Below are 14130 nucleotides of genomic sequence, written 5' to 3'. Positions count from 1 at the left end.
TCACACAAGTATTGTTTACTTTGTGACTTGATGTCGCTGAAAAATAACCTATTTCAAAGCTATGGATACTTCACAACTAATATACATATATATATTTTACCTACATTCATAGAATTTATTTAGAACAATAATACAATACATTATTTAAAAAATGCAAACCTTTTTTTACCGCATTTACGTTATATCGTTCTCTTTTTTTTTGTACATACATACATTTGTAGACACACATACAAAATACCCAGATCGATACAAACAATCATCATACTCATGAATACAAATGTTCCTACCGTGCGAGGAATCGAACCCGCAACCATAGTAAATGAAACGGTGTGCGAAACTACTGGACCACCGAGCCGGTGAATATACATAAATTGTAAATCATTTCAGCTAGCGTATGTTATGAATTTAGAGCTCGAAACAATTTGTCGCCAGAAGTGGCGCCCTCTATTTCTAAAGCGTTATATTATTTCAATATTTATAATGGAGCAATTTCTCAACTGTCGCTGTACCGCTCAAATTTCGCTCGATCACGTGCGCACCATTTATCTCAACAAAAAAGTCAGTCATGAAATTATAAAAAATGCTGAACAAAAGATTCATACTATCATTTGTATTATGCATATTATGATATTAAAATTCAACCTTTTTGCACGGGTAATAAAACACAAAGTTAATTGAGTGAATATCGCGTTCGTGGTATATTTAATTACGGTTATGATTTCATTGCTTTTAATATATTAAAATACGAGTGACATTTGTAAAATATAAAACGAATATTGTATAATTGATAGCAATGATTAATAAGCATGCTATTTATATTTTATAATATAATATAATATACATAATGCATATGCAATATAAAATAATAAATATAATATTTTTAAAGTTACTTATATATTACTAAAACCTGGCCGGACTTTGCACGGGTGTACCATACATATATATACTAACAGACCCGGCCATGCGTTGCTATGGCTAACAGTTTTTTATATAAAAAAATAATTTGCAATAAAATAATATTGCGACTAAAAATTGAGATGTAAGCTATCCCATCTTTCAAGTAGGATCAAATTGCACGCAATGTGCAAATAAAATTTGCAATCGGTTCAGTAGCTTAGGAGTCCATTGCGGACAAACAACGAAACACCTAATTTATATATATTAAATATAAACCTACCGCTTCAATTCCTCTATCTATTGCTTAAAACTGCATTAAAATCCGTTACGTAGTTCAAAAGATCTAAGCAAACAGACAGCAGACGCTACTTGTACTGTGTAGAGACAGGAATTAGATGCCCGTTATGAACATGAACAATACCTAATTTTGTACGAAGTCGTTTGGTATCTCTCAGTTACCTATTTGTACAACCAAACAATTTGCTTTGTAAACTGTTTCGTTTGAAGCGTGAGATACGATAGTGGATATAGAGTTGATAACAAGATACCTTATTCCTCAATCTTCACGGCTCTGGAACTCACTCCCTGAACGCATACAAACTATCTCCAATAAGTATACTTTTAAAAAAATGTTCATGCTCATCTTTTAAGTTTATTGACATAGAACAAGTAATGTTTTCATCATATTGAATGTATGTATATATATTATGTATTGTATGTAAGTTGTGTATATATGCTATAATATTCATGTATATTCTATTCTTGTTTAGATTTAGTTTGGTCTAATATTTGTATATATGTTATTTATATGATTAATGTTAAGCCACCATCAAGTATTTCTGCACTTCCTGAAGGTTGACTGGTAGAGAATGCCTATAGCATTAAGTCCGCCTTTTGTATCATAATTTATTGATCAATAAAGTTTTAAATAAATAAATAGCAAGAAATTAAGGGTAACACGAGAATCACGTGACAATATGATGGCCATGAAGCCGTTTATCGAGTACGTTGTAGCCACTAGCTAAATATAAAAACAAAACGTATACATAAATATCATCACATCACTTCATCATGGACCACCCAGTGGCATAATTTCTGATGACTAAGATATCATGCCTCCTGACCTTGTATTTTTTTTTATACTACTGTGGTAGCATAGAAGCATATGGCCCGTCTGATGGTTACCTGAGACACCAGGGGTGTCACGTGCACGCTGCCTACTCTTAAGAAACCTTAATATAAATAATAATATACTACTTGAAAACCCACATGCTGTAGTCTCGTGAGAAAACCTCGGCAAGTAGTTCATTCCACGATCTCAATTTACGCGAAAAAGATCTCTTCTGTAACCGCACTGTCCGAGACCACTTTAATGTCTTTCATGACATAAAAATGTTATGAAGAAAATCTGCGTTTGTAATATCAGTTAGAATTATTGTTGTACTTCATATGAGTTGATACCTCACATATGATACTACCTACTCATATGATTACTACCTACTCCGTAGGAGGTAGCCACTATCCTAAGCGGATATTACTATAATCTCTACACTCCAGACATGTAGGAGATTGCAATGTTAGATTTATGAACACGCTTATATTTTTTAGCGTTGGAAGGTATTATATCCACTTTCCTTAAACATATTCACATAACGTTTATTTTAATGTTTTTTTTGATAAAATGCTAACCGTCGACTCTATATATGTACTTATAACTTTATACTATTCATAAAGTCACAAGTACATACATCACAAGTCACAAAATATATTGTAGCACCCATAGTATCTTTCGTGAGTTTGCTGATGAAATTGTAATTATTTAATTAAAATGGCGGCTCACGTGATGGTAAGTGATTACCACCAACCATGAGCACACAGAACACTAAGGGAATTGCAAGTGCTTTTAAATAAGAATGAGCTCTTTTCATGATAGGTACTATTAGATACCATTGCTGGAAAGTGGGTGATTCCACAATGTGGTTGTGCGTGGCAAAGAGTTCCTGGAACTGCTATTTATTTTCATGTAACACAGAATACATTACTACCGAAATAAATAAAAAATATCACTAAAATTGCTATAAATATATTTTTATTAATTTGGAAACCACAAATAAAACTCCAAAATTATAATAATACCTACGTTAAACACAGAACTGACATTGTTGCTTTATTTAATTACTTGTACGGATAACAATGTTCTAATTCTAAACGATTCTATGTCCGTATGCAATGCAATGCAAGATTAATATAAAGACCAATTAATAATGCATACAACTTTGACGTAAACCTATATTAAATTTGAACAGTGCTTGTAGCAGACACTCATAAGTATTTAAGCGGGCATCGGCTTAATGGAAGCCTGTTGGCCGACTAAAAGTTAAACTTCTATCTTTATCCTTATTAAGCCCCAAATCCTTTTGCATTATTAATTTTGTATTAACTGAGAAGATGTAAATATACATGCCAATTAGGGATTGCAATTTACTTCCGTTGTATCCCGCAATTCCACGGGATTCTTAATAGTTAGTTGTTTGTTGATATTGAATACAAATATTATGTTTTAATCAAATCAATACTAAAATTAATACTATTATACGTGTCTGTACCTCAATCTCATCTATTTATGCAGCCAACAATTTATTTTTTGCTATGATCATAGCATTTATTACCGGAAATTGTTGTTCCTTGATTTCAATGCGGCTCTACGGATAAGAATGCAGGTATTACAGACTTTGCCATAGATGAATGTTACGACTTTCAATATTCCAGCCACTTAAAGTATGTATAAGATATGTTAAAATTTGTTTTGAAGTGAAAACAAAACAAATACCCATATTTGGGTATAATTACCCAAATATGGGCATTAGATCTTAAGTTAGGTTATGCTGTAAATATTGTAATGTCCCTATACTAGTTATTTTAAGGAAACTACGAGGGCTTCGAGGGGTATTATACCAAGAGTTGATACCAGGCCAAAGGGGACCTGAGGCCACAAGCTGCACCCTCTTAAGGTGGTGCGAAAAATCTGAAATAGATAGATCTATTAAAAAAGTATAAAATCATGTGGTAGTACACCGTCACAGTCCCCTATCATTTCTTTCATGAACTCTGTAGTATCTACATCAAAAATTAATCCAAATCAATTTAATTAATTTCTGAAGTCAACATGGATTTGTTACGTTCCATTCTTACTCTTTCATCATATAAAGTATGAATAAAACAAACCATCTAGACGCCATCTTGTATAAATTAACGTAAATCTACAATATTCATGCTAGATTAGAAACACTGCTGAATTAAAATAACATTTCCCTAATTGCTAATGTTCCTTATTATATTGTCAAAATTTAATATAATGTATAATAAATATGCATGATCTTGCGCAATACCATGGGATTAGCACCAATCCAGTAATCATCCCGCGGGATTACAGACCCTGCTGCATTGCAATCCCTAATGCCAATGATTACGTTGTGGATGTTGAACATTGAATTATTTTGTTAATTCGAGCTGTCGACTGTAACATCATTCAGTCGAGATTTCGCAAAATCCCTAGTGTTTTGGAACGCGGTAAATTACAATCTGTAATTCTGTTGATCTAAGACTACGCATCTTTATACTGTTACGATTTAATTAAAACAAATATGTATTTATAATTAATGTTATCCATAATATTTTTTATTAGGGTACAATTGTTTTATACCACAATAGTGGCAAATAGACACATAGGCCATAAGCCCATCTGATGGTGAAATTAAAAAAAAGAATACATAAATATTTAATCTTTAGATAAATACAGATATTCTATATCCATTTATTATCTATTATCTTATGTATATACATCTGGGTATGACAGTCATGGTTAACCTCGTTTAAAATTTAAAACACGCCGGTCCCTTGCCACCGCCAATGTGCCAAGTCTACTTGAGCCGACTGGTATTGCAAGAGACGATGGCAAGAGACCGGACGGTATGAGTTTGATTCCATGGAAGATGGGCCGGGTGCTGGTATGGGATGCAACTTGTTCAGACACGCTGGCCCCATCCCATCTACATGGAACCAACTACAGAGCTGGTGTAGCGTGTGAAGCGGCTGAAAAAGCCAAAGCATATAAATACAGGGGTCCGAATATTATTTTGTCCCATTCGGTGTCGAGATCCTTGGTCCGTGGGGTCCTAGCGCTATAAGACTTTTCAAAGAAATAACGAAAAGGTTAGTCGACATCACAGAAGACCGAAGAGCTGGCAGCTACCTTGGACAAAGAATTAGTCTAGCTATTCAAAGAGAGAACGCTGCCAGTATCTTCGGAACTTTGCCTAAAGGGACCCCGTTTAATAATATATTTTAGTTATTGTATTATGTTTTTTAAGCTTTTTAATTTTTGGTTGTAGTTGTACAATTATGTTATGTAAATGATATAATTAGTTAATAATTAAACTTTCCGATTGACGTTTAAAATTCAATATTTATTCTATTCCATTTAATTTACAAACAAAAAAGTTAACCACATACGACGTGGGCTAATCTTGTTTATAATTTATCTAGAATATTCGTATCTATAAGCCTTCTACTCTGTCCAAATAATTCGCTAACAACTTATTTACTGTATTCAGTAACGTCAAAAAATCCAACTGTGAAACATGACATATAGCACAGTAAAACGAAATAGCACGCGAGGGACTGTATACAAAATGATAGCGTACAGACATGACATTTTATAGATAATAATAAAAATCTCAGGACAATTAACACAGCGCCATCTAATCCCAAGTTAAGCTACCTAAAGCTTGATTATGGGTACTAGATAACTGATAAATACATAGATTTTTTTGTAATTACATACATTCCTAGTACATATAAAAAACACCCAGACCGATACAAACACTAATACTCATGAATACAAATGTTTGAATCACCTTCCAGTAATGGTATTTCTGAACCGATAGCATATTGGAACTTTCAAGAAAGGAACTTATTCCTTCTTAAAAGGCCGGCAAACCTCTTGCAATTCTCCTGGTGTTGTGGGTGCGCCGATGATCACTTGACGTCAGATGAACCGCAATGTTGATGGTATAAAAAAAAGTACATAGAAGTAGTAAATTTAATTACATAAAAAAAAGATATAGAATATTCGATAGTTTTCTCTTATCGTGTCCTATAAAGGATTTGACGCGAAATATGTACTATATATATATATAATAGTAACATAGAACTTTCAAAGAATCAGAACAACTATACTTTTGATATGATTAGTTTTATAAGTTGTATTATAGTTTACTACATACTTACTATATTATACAAATAGGTGAGTAAGAAGTATGATCAGAGGATGCATAGGTCCTCTGATAAAAAAATGGATTTACAATATTGAAAAATGTATAATAAAACATTGTGTAAATGTTGTGGGAGTTGGTAAATCAATTCAGTATTCATATAAAATATTAGTAATATGCGTAAAAAAATGTGAGATGAATTTTATACGGCCAAAAAAATATGAACACAAATGTTAATTTCCTTTTACCATCCGTGTGTACTGCACAAAAGCGGATGTAATCCACTCTCACAGGCTGAACCCGTACGAGATTTTAAAAGATTTCTAAGCACCACTCCGAAACAGTATGGCAGAATACATCATTCAACAACGGAAAACCTAAGGGTCTAAAGGGTCTCTTTCATTCGTTCGAATAGAGTAATTACATCAAGAGAGGTTTTTCTGTGAAAAGTCTAATTTCAGCGAATGAAAATACTCAGAAAGGCCCCTTACCGTCCATTTGTGGCTCCTAAGTCAACATTTTTAATCAGATCTTTATATTTTCTTGTGGTATATTTTCACTAGATGTACACTTACTGAAAAAACCGGGGAATTACTAAATTTAGAATTTTACATAAAATTAAAAAGTTTAGGATACTTTTCTTACTTTAGGTATTCTTGAAATAAAGTCAAAATATCTTTATTCTTACAGACACTTAGATTAAGTTATACTTACGGTTAGTTCTGGATGTATTTTGTGTCGAGTAAAACCAACGAGAAACTCTGCTCTTAATCGTTTCAAATAAAATTATACGTAAGTTATACTTAAATTATTATATTCGTATATGCTAAGCCAGTATGTCTAGTGGAAGAAGAAAACATATATATAGGTCCTGCGCCATTCCTAAATATTGCAATAAAGGCATGAGTAAGCTACTGTAACTGGCTGTAATTTACAGTTCGTAAAAATAGTATAGTATCCACAATATCTATAATATCACATTGAAAGTCAAAAGTTTCATAACTTTAAACATATCCACATATTAGCTACTAAAAATATATACTACTTGTATTAAAAAGCAAAAATATCCTATAGCAACATAACTCAAATATTTGATAAACGAAATCATAAGTAGAAACTAGTAGAGGATATATTTTTGGTGAATTATATCCGTGGCTATTGAAACGTCCCACTCCAAGTAAATACTAGAAGCGATCACATATTAAAATATATTCAGAGAAATATAGTGAAATCCTTTATCATCCCCGATAAGTCCAATATTTAAGGGACAATGATAATTGTGCAGTGTACCCTAACGGAAGGCCCAACAATGAACCACAAGCTGACTATCTAGTATGAAAGCGGATAAGATGCTTCACTACTTCAGTAATATTTGAAGTGTAGAATATTGGTCTTGGAAAGAGAGATTCATTGCTAGTCTTGCGAGAGAATCACATAAACTAATAATCAGAATAAGGATATCACTAGGGTCCATACAGGCTTCGTCATCTTGTCGTGAACTAAGCTTATTCCAAAATGGCTACTTTACATACATAAATATATTATATTTATTGTAAATATTTTTATGTCAGATAAGCAAACGTATTCTCCTGAAGGAAAGTCGTAATTGCGATAAATCTATTTTCAGTATTTTTCGGAAAGGTTCAATTATAGAGACATTGTGTAGGAAGCATTATGGGTAATTTTAATGAAAACTTAAACAATTACAATATGTTTCGAATAAGATTAAATTTGAATGACTCTCTAAAATGATTGTATAAAGATTTTGGACAATAATAGGAAACAATAAGTAAGAAATTTTTGCCACTTACAAATTACAGAGGTTTCCAATATATAAGAATAATTAAAAATAATTTTTCTTTTCTTCTGAGAAATTATAATATTTTCTTGTAGAATTGGTAATAAAATCAGACATTAAATAGAAATTGAGGAAAATGGACATTTTTAATATTTTACTAATATATTTAAATTAACGTCTTGTACATTGTAACTTATTGCATTTGTAAAATTCGAAATTCATTCAAAAGTTCACTATTTGCGATATCTTTCGGTAGATTAAATTACAGTACATTCCTGCATTATATCGAAAATATTTCACATCAACCGATGCCTTTGCATTATGCTAATAAATCGTAATATTTATTTATGAAAGATCATAATGTAAAAGCTCAAAAGCTGAATGGAATTTTTAATATATACCTTTTACAACAAGCGATAATGAAATGGACGAGATCCGAAAGTTTACGATATGATTCAGCAATAAAATTAAACATATTAAATTGGATAATAGTGGATTTACTGTATATCTATAATATATAATTTATAATAAAAGTACAATTATGTGTATTGATTCGCTCGAGCTTTACTTCTGCTAGTGTCAAGTTCGATTCCAGGTAGAATCAAACATTTGTATTCATAACTATTATTTTTTTAACGGTCTTATCTATATCGTCATCATCATCACCTGCTTCTCCATTAACCCTTATATTTGGGATTGACGTAATATATGTTGCTACCTATCTATATATCTATATTGAATGTACTTAGTTATTGCTTAGCTTGAAACACAAGCTCTGTTTAGCTTGGGATTAGAAGATGCTGTGTGAATTATCCTAGTTTTTACACCATTATAATTATAATTTATTTATTACAATTATGGACTAGTGCTATAATTGTAAATACTGTTATTATAGAAAATATATTTTTTATGTAATATATACAGTTGTAAACAACAAAACGAAAAACATGTTTATTATTATTACACTTAATAATAATTTTATATTTCTATTGAAAGTAATGTATGTACGATTTCAACAATTAAATCAACACAACCACTTTTTTTATACATATTAGGCATGCCTTAGTTTATAATTGATAGTTTATTTAAAGTACAGGTTCAATTCTTGTTGGTTATAGCACCAATAAAGTTCAAATTTCTACATATATCCAATATTATTACCGGATTCATGAAATATTTCTCATATTATGGAAATATAACGTTTTCTATTAATCATATCTACTACAGACAATGTGCACTACATTTTAATATATTGTATATGTTTTCTATTGTCTATGAATTTATATAGAAAACTATTATTGTCATTATTTGACGGCCTCGGTGGTCTAGCGGTTTAGTACACCGCTTTATTGATAGTCGCGGGTTTGATTCACACAGTGCAATCATTTGTATTCATGAATATGATTGTTTGTATTGGTCTAGGTGTTTTCTCTGTATATGAAATATGTATTGACAAAAAAAACTAAATATTTATATCAATTGTCTAGTAACCAGCTCTAGCACAAAGGTCTGCTTACGGTGAGACTAGATGGCGCTGTGTTAATCATCATGGGTCATTTATTTATTATTCTTCTTTTATCTGCTTTTCTCTCGATACATATATTAAACACTATTTCTTCCTAAAAACCACCGTTTTTTATAATTATATTTACCAGCTTATAGACTTATAGCTGTGGTAAATTATATTAATCATTTTAATTGAAATACACAAACCTTCTCATAGAAATATGATTAAAAAAATCTTGTCCAACTTTTAGTTAACACGAAAAAGTTAAATATGAAAAGTTGATGAGCTTCAAAACATTTCTGGGCGAAACTTTTATACAAATCATTATAAAAGTTCTCGAACAGTTTTACAGAAAAAAAATAGATTTGTCATTTGAAATTTTGTAATTATTGCATGGTTACTTTAATTACACGTTATGATACTGGTAAGGGTTTATTAAAAAGTATTATAACTTCAGACTTTTTTTTTATATGATTATAAATCAGTTATATAAAACAGACAAAAGAAATATGTAAGAATTTATGTCAAATAAGATGTATTATTCATAATTGAGTTATTATTATTATTTTTCATGGTTGACTTTAATTACACGTTTGATGATACTTTGTATTCATGTATGATTGTTTGTATCGTTTATTAAAAATAATTACAAAACAAAAAATATTTAAGTATTATATTAGTTAACTTCAGACTTTTTTTATATTTAATAATAAATAAACTAGATTATAAATTTATAACAGTTATATAAAACAGACAGAAGAAATATATTTATGTAAGAATATTATATATAGTGTAGGAAATATAAGTGTATATTCAAATATTTAATTGAATTCAATTATTATATTATATAACAGTCTTATAAGACATTTGTATATGTTCATGAGCGAGTTTAAGGGTCTAGATAGTTTCTATGTATATTATTCATGAATTTACAAAAATGTATTCAAGTATTTGTGTGAGTTTTCTAGTACCCATAAGACAAGATCTGGTTAACTTGGGACTAAATGATGCTGTGTGCATTATTCAGGATTATTATTAGTACCTATTATAGATAAATTCTCAACCCGTTACGTAAGATAATTTTATTCTAGAATTCGAAAATACCTACATGATATAAACCTATACAATGATATTATCACATTATTACCTATATCCATAAAGCTTATTTTTTATACGTACATACATACATACATAACAGAAATAGGTATTAAACCATTAGATATTAGGATAGCATATTTAATAAGGTAGTTAAAAAATAACAATAGAGGAACCCTATTTTACATGTCAATCGTCTACTAAACCTGTATAGAAACTCAACAATGAAATGTAAGTCAACTAACGATACAAAATAATGTTTCAATCATACAGTACATCAATAAATAATAAGTAACTATATTACATACAATATCCAAAGTATTTATATGTTAATTATTACATTATTCAACGGCTCTATTATTCATCAACCATTTACAGACCAATCTAGTACTCATTTATCAAAATCATATCGAAAGCTATTTTATTTTATATAGAATGGGTCGTTAAACATTATTATCTGTACTATTGACTATTGTTCGTACTCTAAATAATAAATACTGTTAATATTATATACAATAATGAAACAAGAACTTACCTTTTTAAGTACATAAGTTTAATAATAAAGGAGCACGTATGTAACAATCACATCAATGTTTCATCAATAACACCACTGGGTTTCATTCGTTATTACAATGGATGTAATATAATATTCACTGTGAATGAAATAATAATATATTGCTATTTATTTTACATAAATATTTGTTGCAATAACCGTGTTTATGTTAGTAAAAACCGGCATTTTTCGCCGCAACCCGCGTGGAGTCAACGCAAAGTCGTACCATCGCTACGAACGATCGTAGCAGACTGCTACAAATTTACACAGACAACTGGAACTGTATATATACATATATATATATTTAATAATTGATTCCAGATTTGAAATATTTACTTTTTAAATCTTACAATATTTATTAAGGCTTAGTAATAATTTTATAATGCTCAAAGGTATTAAACTGAATGTGATATACAGCTAACGCCATCTATTGATTTTTTGGGAAGTGGTTGCTTGAAGGGTGAATTAAGGCAGTGAAATTACTGGATACTCTGCTGTTCAAGGAGGGTGCAGACGATTAGCTATGGTGATAAATACTCAGCTTTCAAGATTTTCATGTCACAGAGATCAGTAAAGCGTGATTAATGGCTGTAATAGTACTATTACATTGTAGTTTATTGATATACTTTTTTATGGATAATGATGAAAATCGTGATCCTGTAACATTAATTTAGCATTTATCTTTAAAATAATAAAACTGTTTTATTCGTAATTTTATTACAGTAATATAACTTACTATTCTGACGATAACAAAGTAATAATAACAATATAATAATATATTTTATGAGGGGTAAAAATAGCAATAATAATAATAATATAATGTCCGAATTTGATTATCAATAAATAAGGACGCAACGCTTCCAGTAGCGGTGGACAGGTTTCCAAACTGATTATTTGTCTCACACATATTAATGGCAACGGAATTAAACAAAATAATATAATTAATAAATATATTTTTTTTTTATACCACGTAGGTGATACAACAAGCAAACGGCCCATCTGATGGTAAACGGTTACCGTGGCCTATGGACGCCTGAAACACCAGGGGAGTCACATGCACGTTGCCGACCCTTAAGAAACCTTAATACACCCTTCTTGAAAAACCCCATGCTGTTGTCTCTTGAGAAAACTTCGACAGGTAGTTCATTCCACAATCTATGTTTACGCGGGAGGAAGCTCCTTTGAAACCGCACTGTCCGAGACCACTTAGGTTCCAGCGTGTGGGGATGAATTCCCTGTCTATGGCGAGCGGTGCGATGGTAAAAGGTAGCCGTTAAGTTACACTAGAATTCGGTTATGACAGTTACCAGAGAGAACACGTGGAAGTTGAGCTAAAAGGGCATATTGAAGCAAAGAACTTCTGTTACGACTAACACTATTCTTACATATCTTCTTGCATTACGGCACAATTGAATCGTTTTATCAAACTTTAAACTTAAAAGATGACAGTAACAAATATAATTCCCTAACTTTGGGGTAAGTTGAGCACCCTAGGGACATTAACGATATATGAACCAATTCCCGAGTTCAGCTTGAAGTATAGCACGTAACTTTTTCAATGTACGCTGTAGGTATTGAGAAAGTTTCGTCTTAGGTGTTTGTTTCCAAGATCAATGTAGTTCGTTTGAATTTTACAGAAATGGGCCGGCACCCGGCGCATTGCAGAAAACATACAAAAACATACATAAAAATGTTTTTTATGGATGATCTCTCTCTCTCTCTCTCTCTCTGTCTGGTCATTTCCCATTTCATTTGAGGTCGGCTCTCCTATCCCTGACAGGATCATCTGTCCTGGGTCATAGTCATTTATTTTCGTTTTCTTTAGGTCGGTATTGATTTTCTTTAGATTCGATTCCTTTCACGGTACAAATATTTGTATTATTTGTATAAGTATGATTGTTTGGTATCGATCTTGTATCTAGTCCCAAAATAAGCAGAGCTGGTATAGATACTAGAGAAGTGAGATAAATAATTAATTACATTTTTTTCGTAAATACATACATAAGTTATATAGAAAACATGTTAATATCCTGTGAGAATCGAAGCCTCGCCCATCGAAAGTTAGGTGTACAAAACCGCTACACGCGCTACACCACTGAGGCTGTCAAATACATTATGGGTGCCATTAAGGTATAACATATATAGGTTACAATATATACACGTGAATTAAACCCCAGAGAGAGTAGTATCTGTAGGCGTTGTGGTCTGTGGCAAACGCAGCAATTGACATGTCCACATTTTGCTGAGAATGTGCAAATTCAATGAACGAACATACAGTCTCCTCTGGGAATAACGTTGTTTAAACATACACTGACCGTATATTTAGTTCGTGTTATTCCATTTCAAAAGGATTTGAATAATGTTATTCCTCATTTATTCCTTCTATAAGTTGGTGTAAAAGACCAGTTTCATCTGACTTTATTATTTGATGATTATTACAATGATGACCATAAATACTTAACCTTATTACTCTATGGTTGCTGAAACAACAAAGTTTACTGTTTAGGTTACTATTATGTTATAGACCTTGAATTTTATATCCTAATTTATATTGTTTCGGATGAATAAATAAAAATTAAAAATAATTCAAGCAAATTCATACCGCACCATCTAGTCCCAAATTGGGAAGACCTCTTACAATGTGTACAAAATTACTTGTAGAAATAAAATACTTAAACTCAGAAATACATAGAAAATATCCAGACAAATCATACAAATATTTGTTTCTGCGAGAATCGAAGCCACGACCATCGGAATTAAGACAACGTTCTAAACCGCTGAACACCCGAATTTATGAGTATACACGTGTAAATCTATAGCAATTGCCTACGGGTTCAATATTTTACTTGCCGTTTCTATAAATTCAACAGTTGAAATTAATGGATCCGACTACAAGATTAATGTTCTCAATCGGCCCACTAGAAACTTTTATTTTATAAAAGTAAATAAAAGTGTAAGGGTTACGTCAGCGAAAACTATACGATGGGTCCATTCACGTACCGATTTC

General features: G+C 31.2%; 1 protein-coding gene across 1 annotated transcript in view; it reads right to left on the bottom strand.

The window, feature by feature from the left end:
* The window catches only part of LOC131850014 (protein CEPU-1-like), a 122191-nt gene extending 111007 nt beyond the window's left edge, over nt 1-11184 (bottom strand). The window contains exon 1 of the mRNA XM_059200159.1: nt 11106-11184. The gene's annotated coding sequence lies outside the window, so the exon portion shown is untranslated. The remainder of the gene's footprint in view (nt 1-11105) is intronic.
* Nucleotides 11185-14130: the final 2946 nt, after the last annotated feature.

The sequence above is a fragment of the Achroia grisella genome, unplaced genomic scaffold (genome assembly GCF_030625045.1).
Source record: "Achroia grisella isolate CSIRO2021 unplaced genomic scaffold, CSIRO_AGI_Agris_v1 utg676, whole genome shotgun sequence".
Classification (NCBI taxonomy): Eukaryota; Metazoa; Arthropoda; class Insecta; order Lepidoptera; family Pyralidae; genus Achroia; species Achroia grisella.
This window is presented reverse-complemented; position numbering and strand designations above follow the sequence as displayed.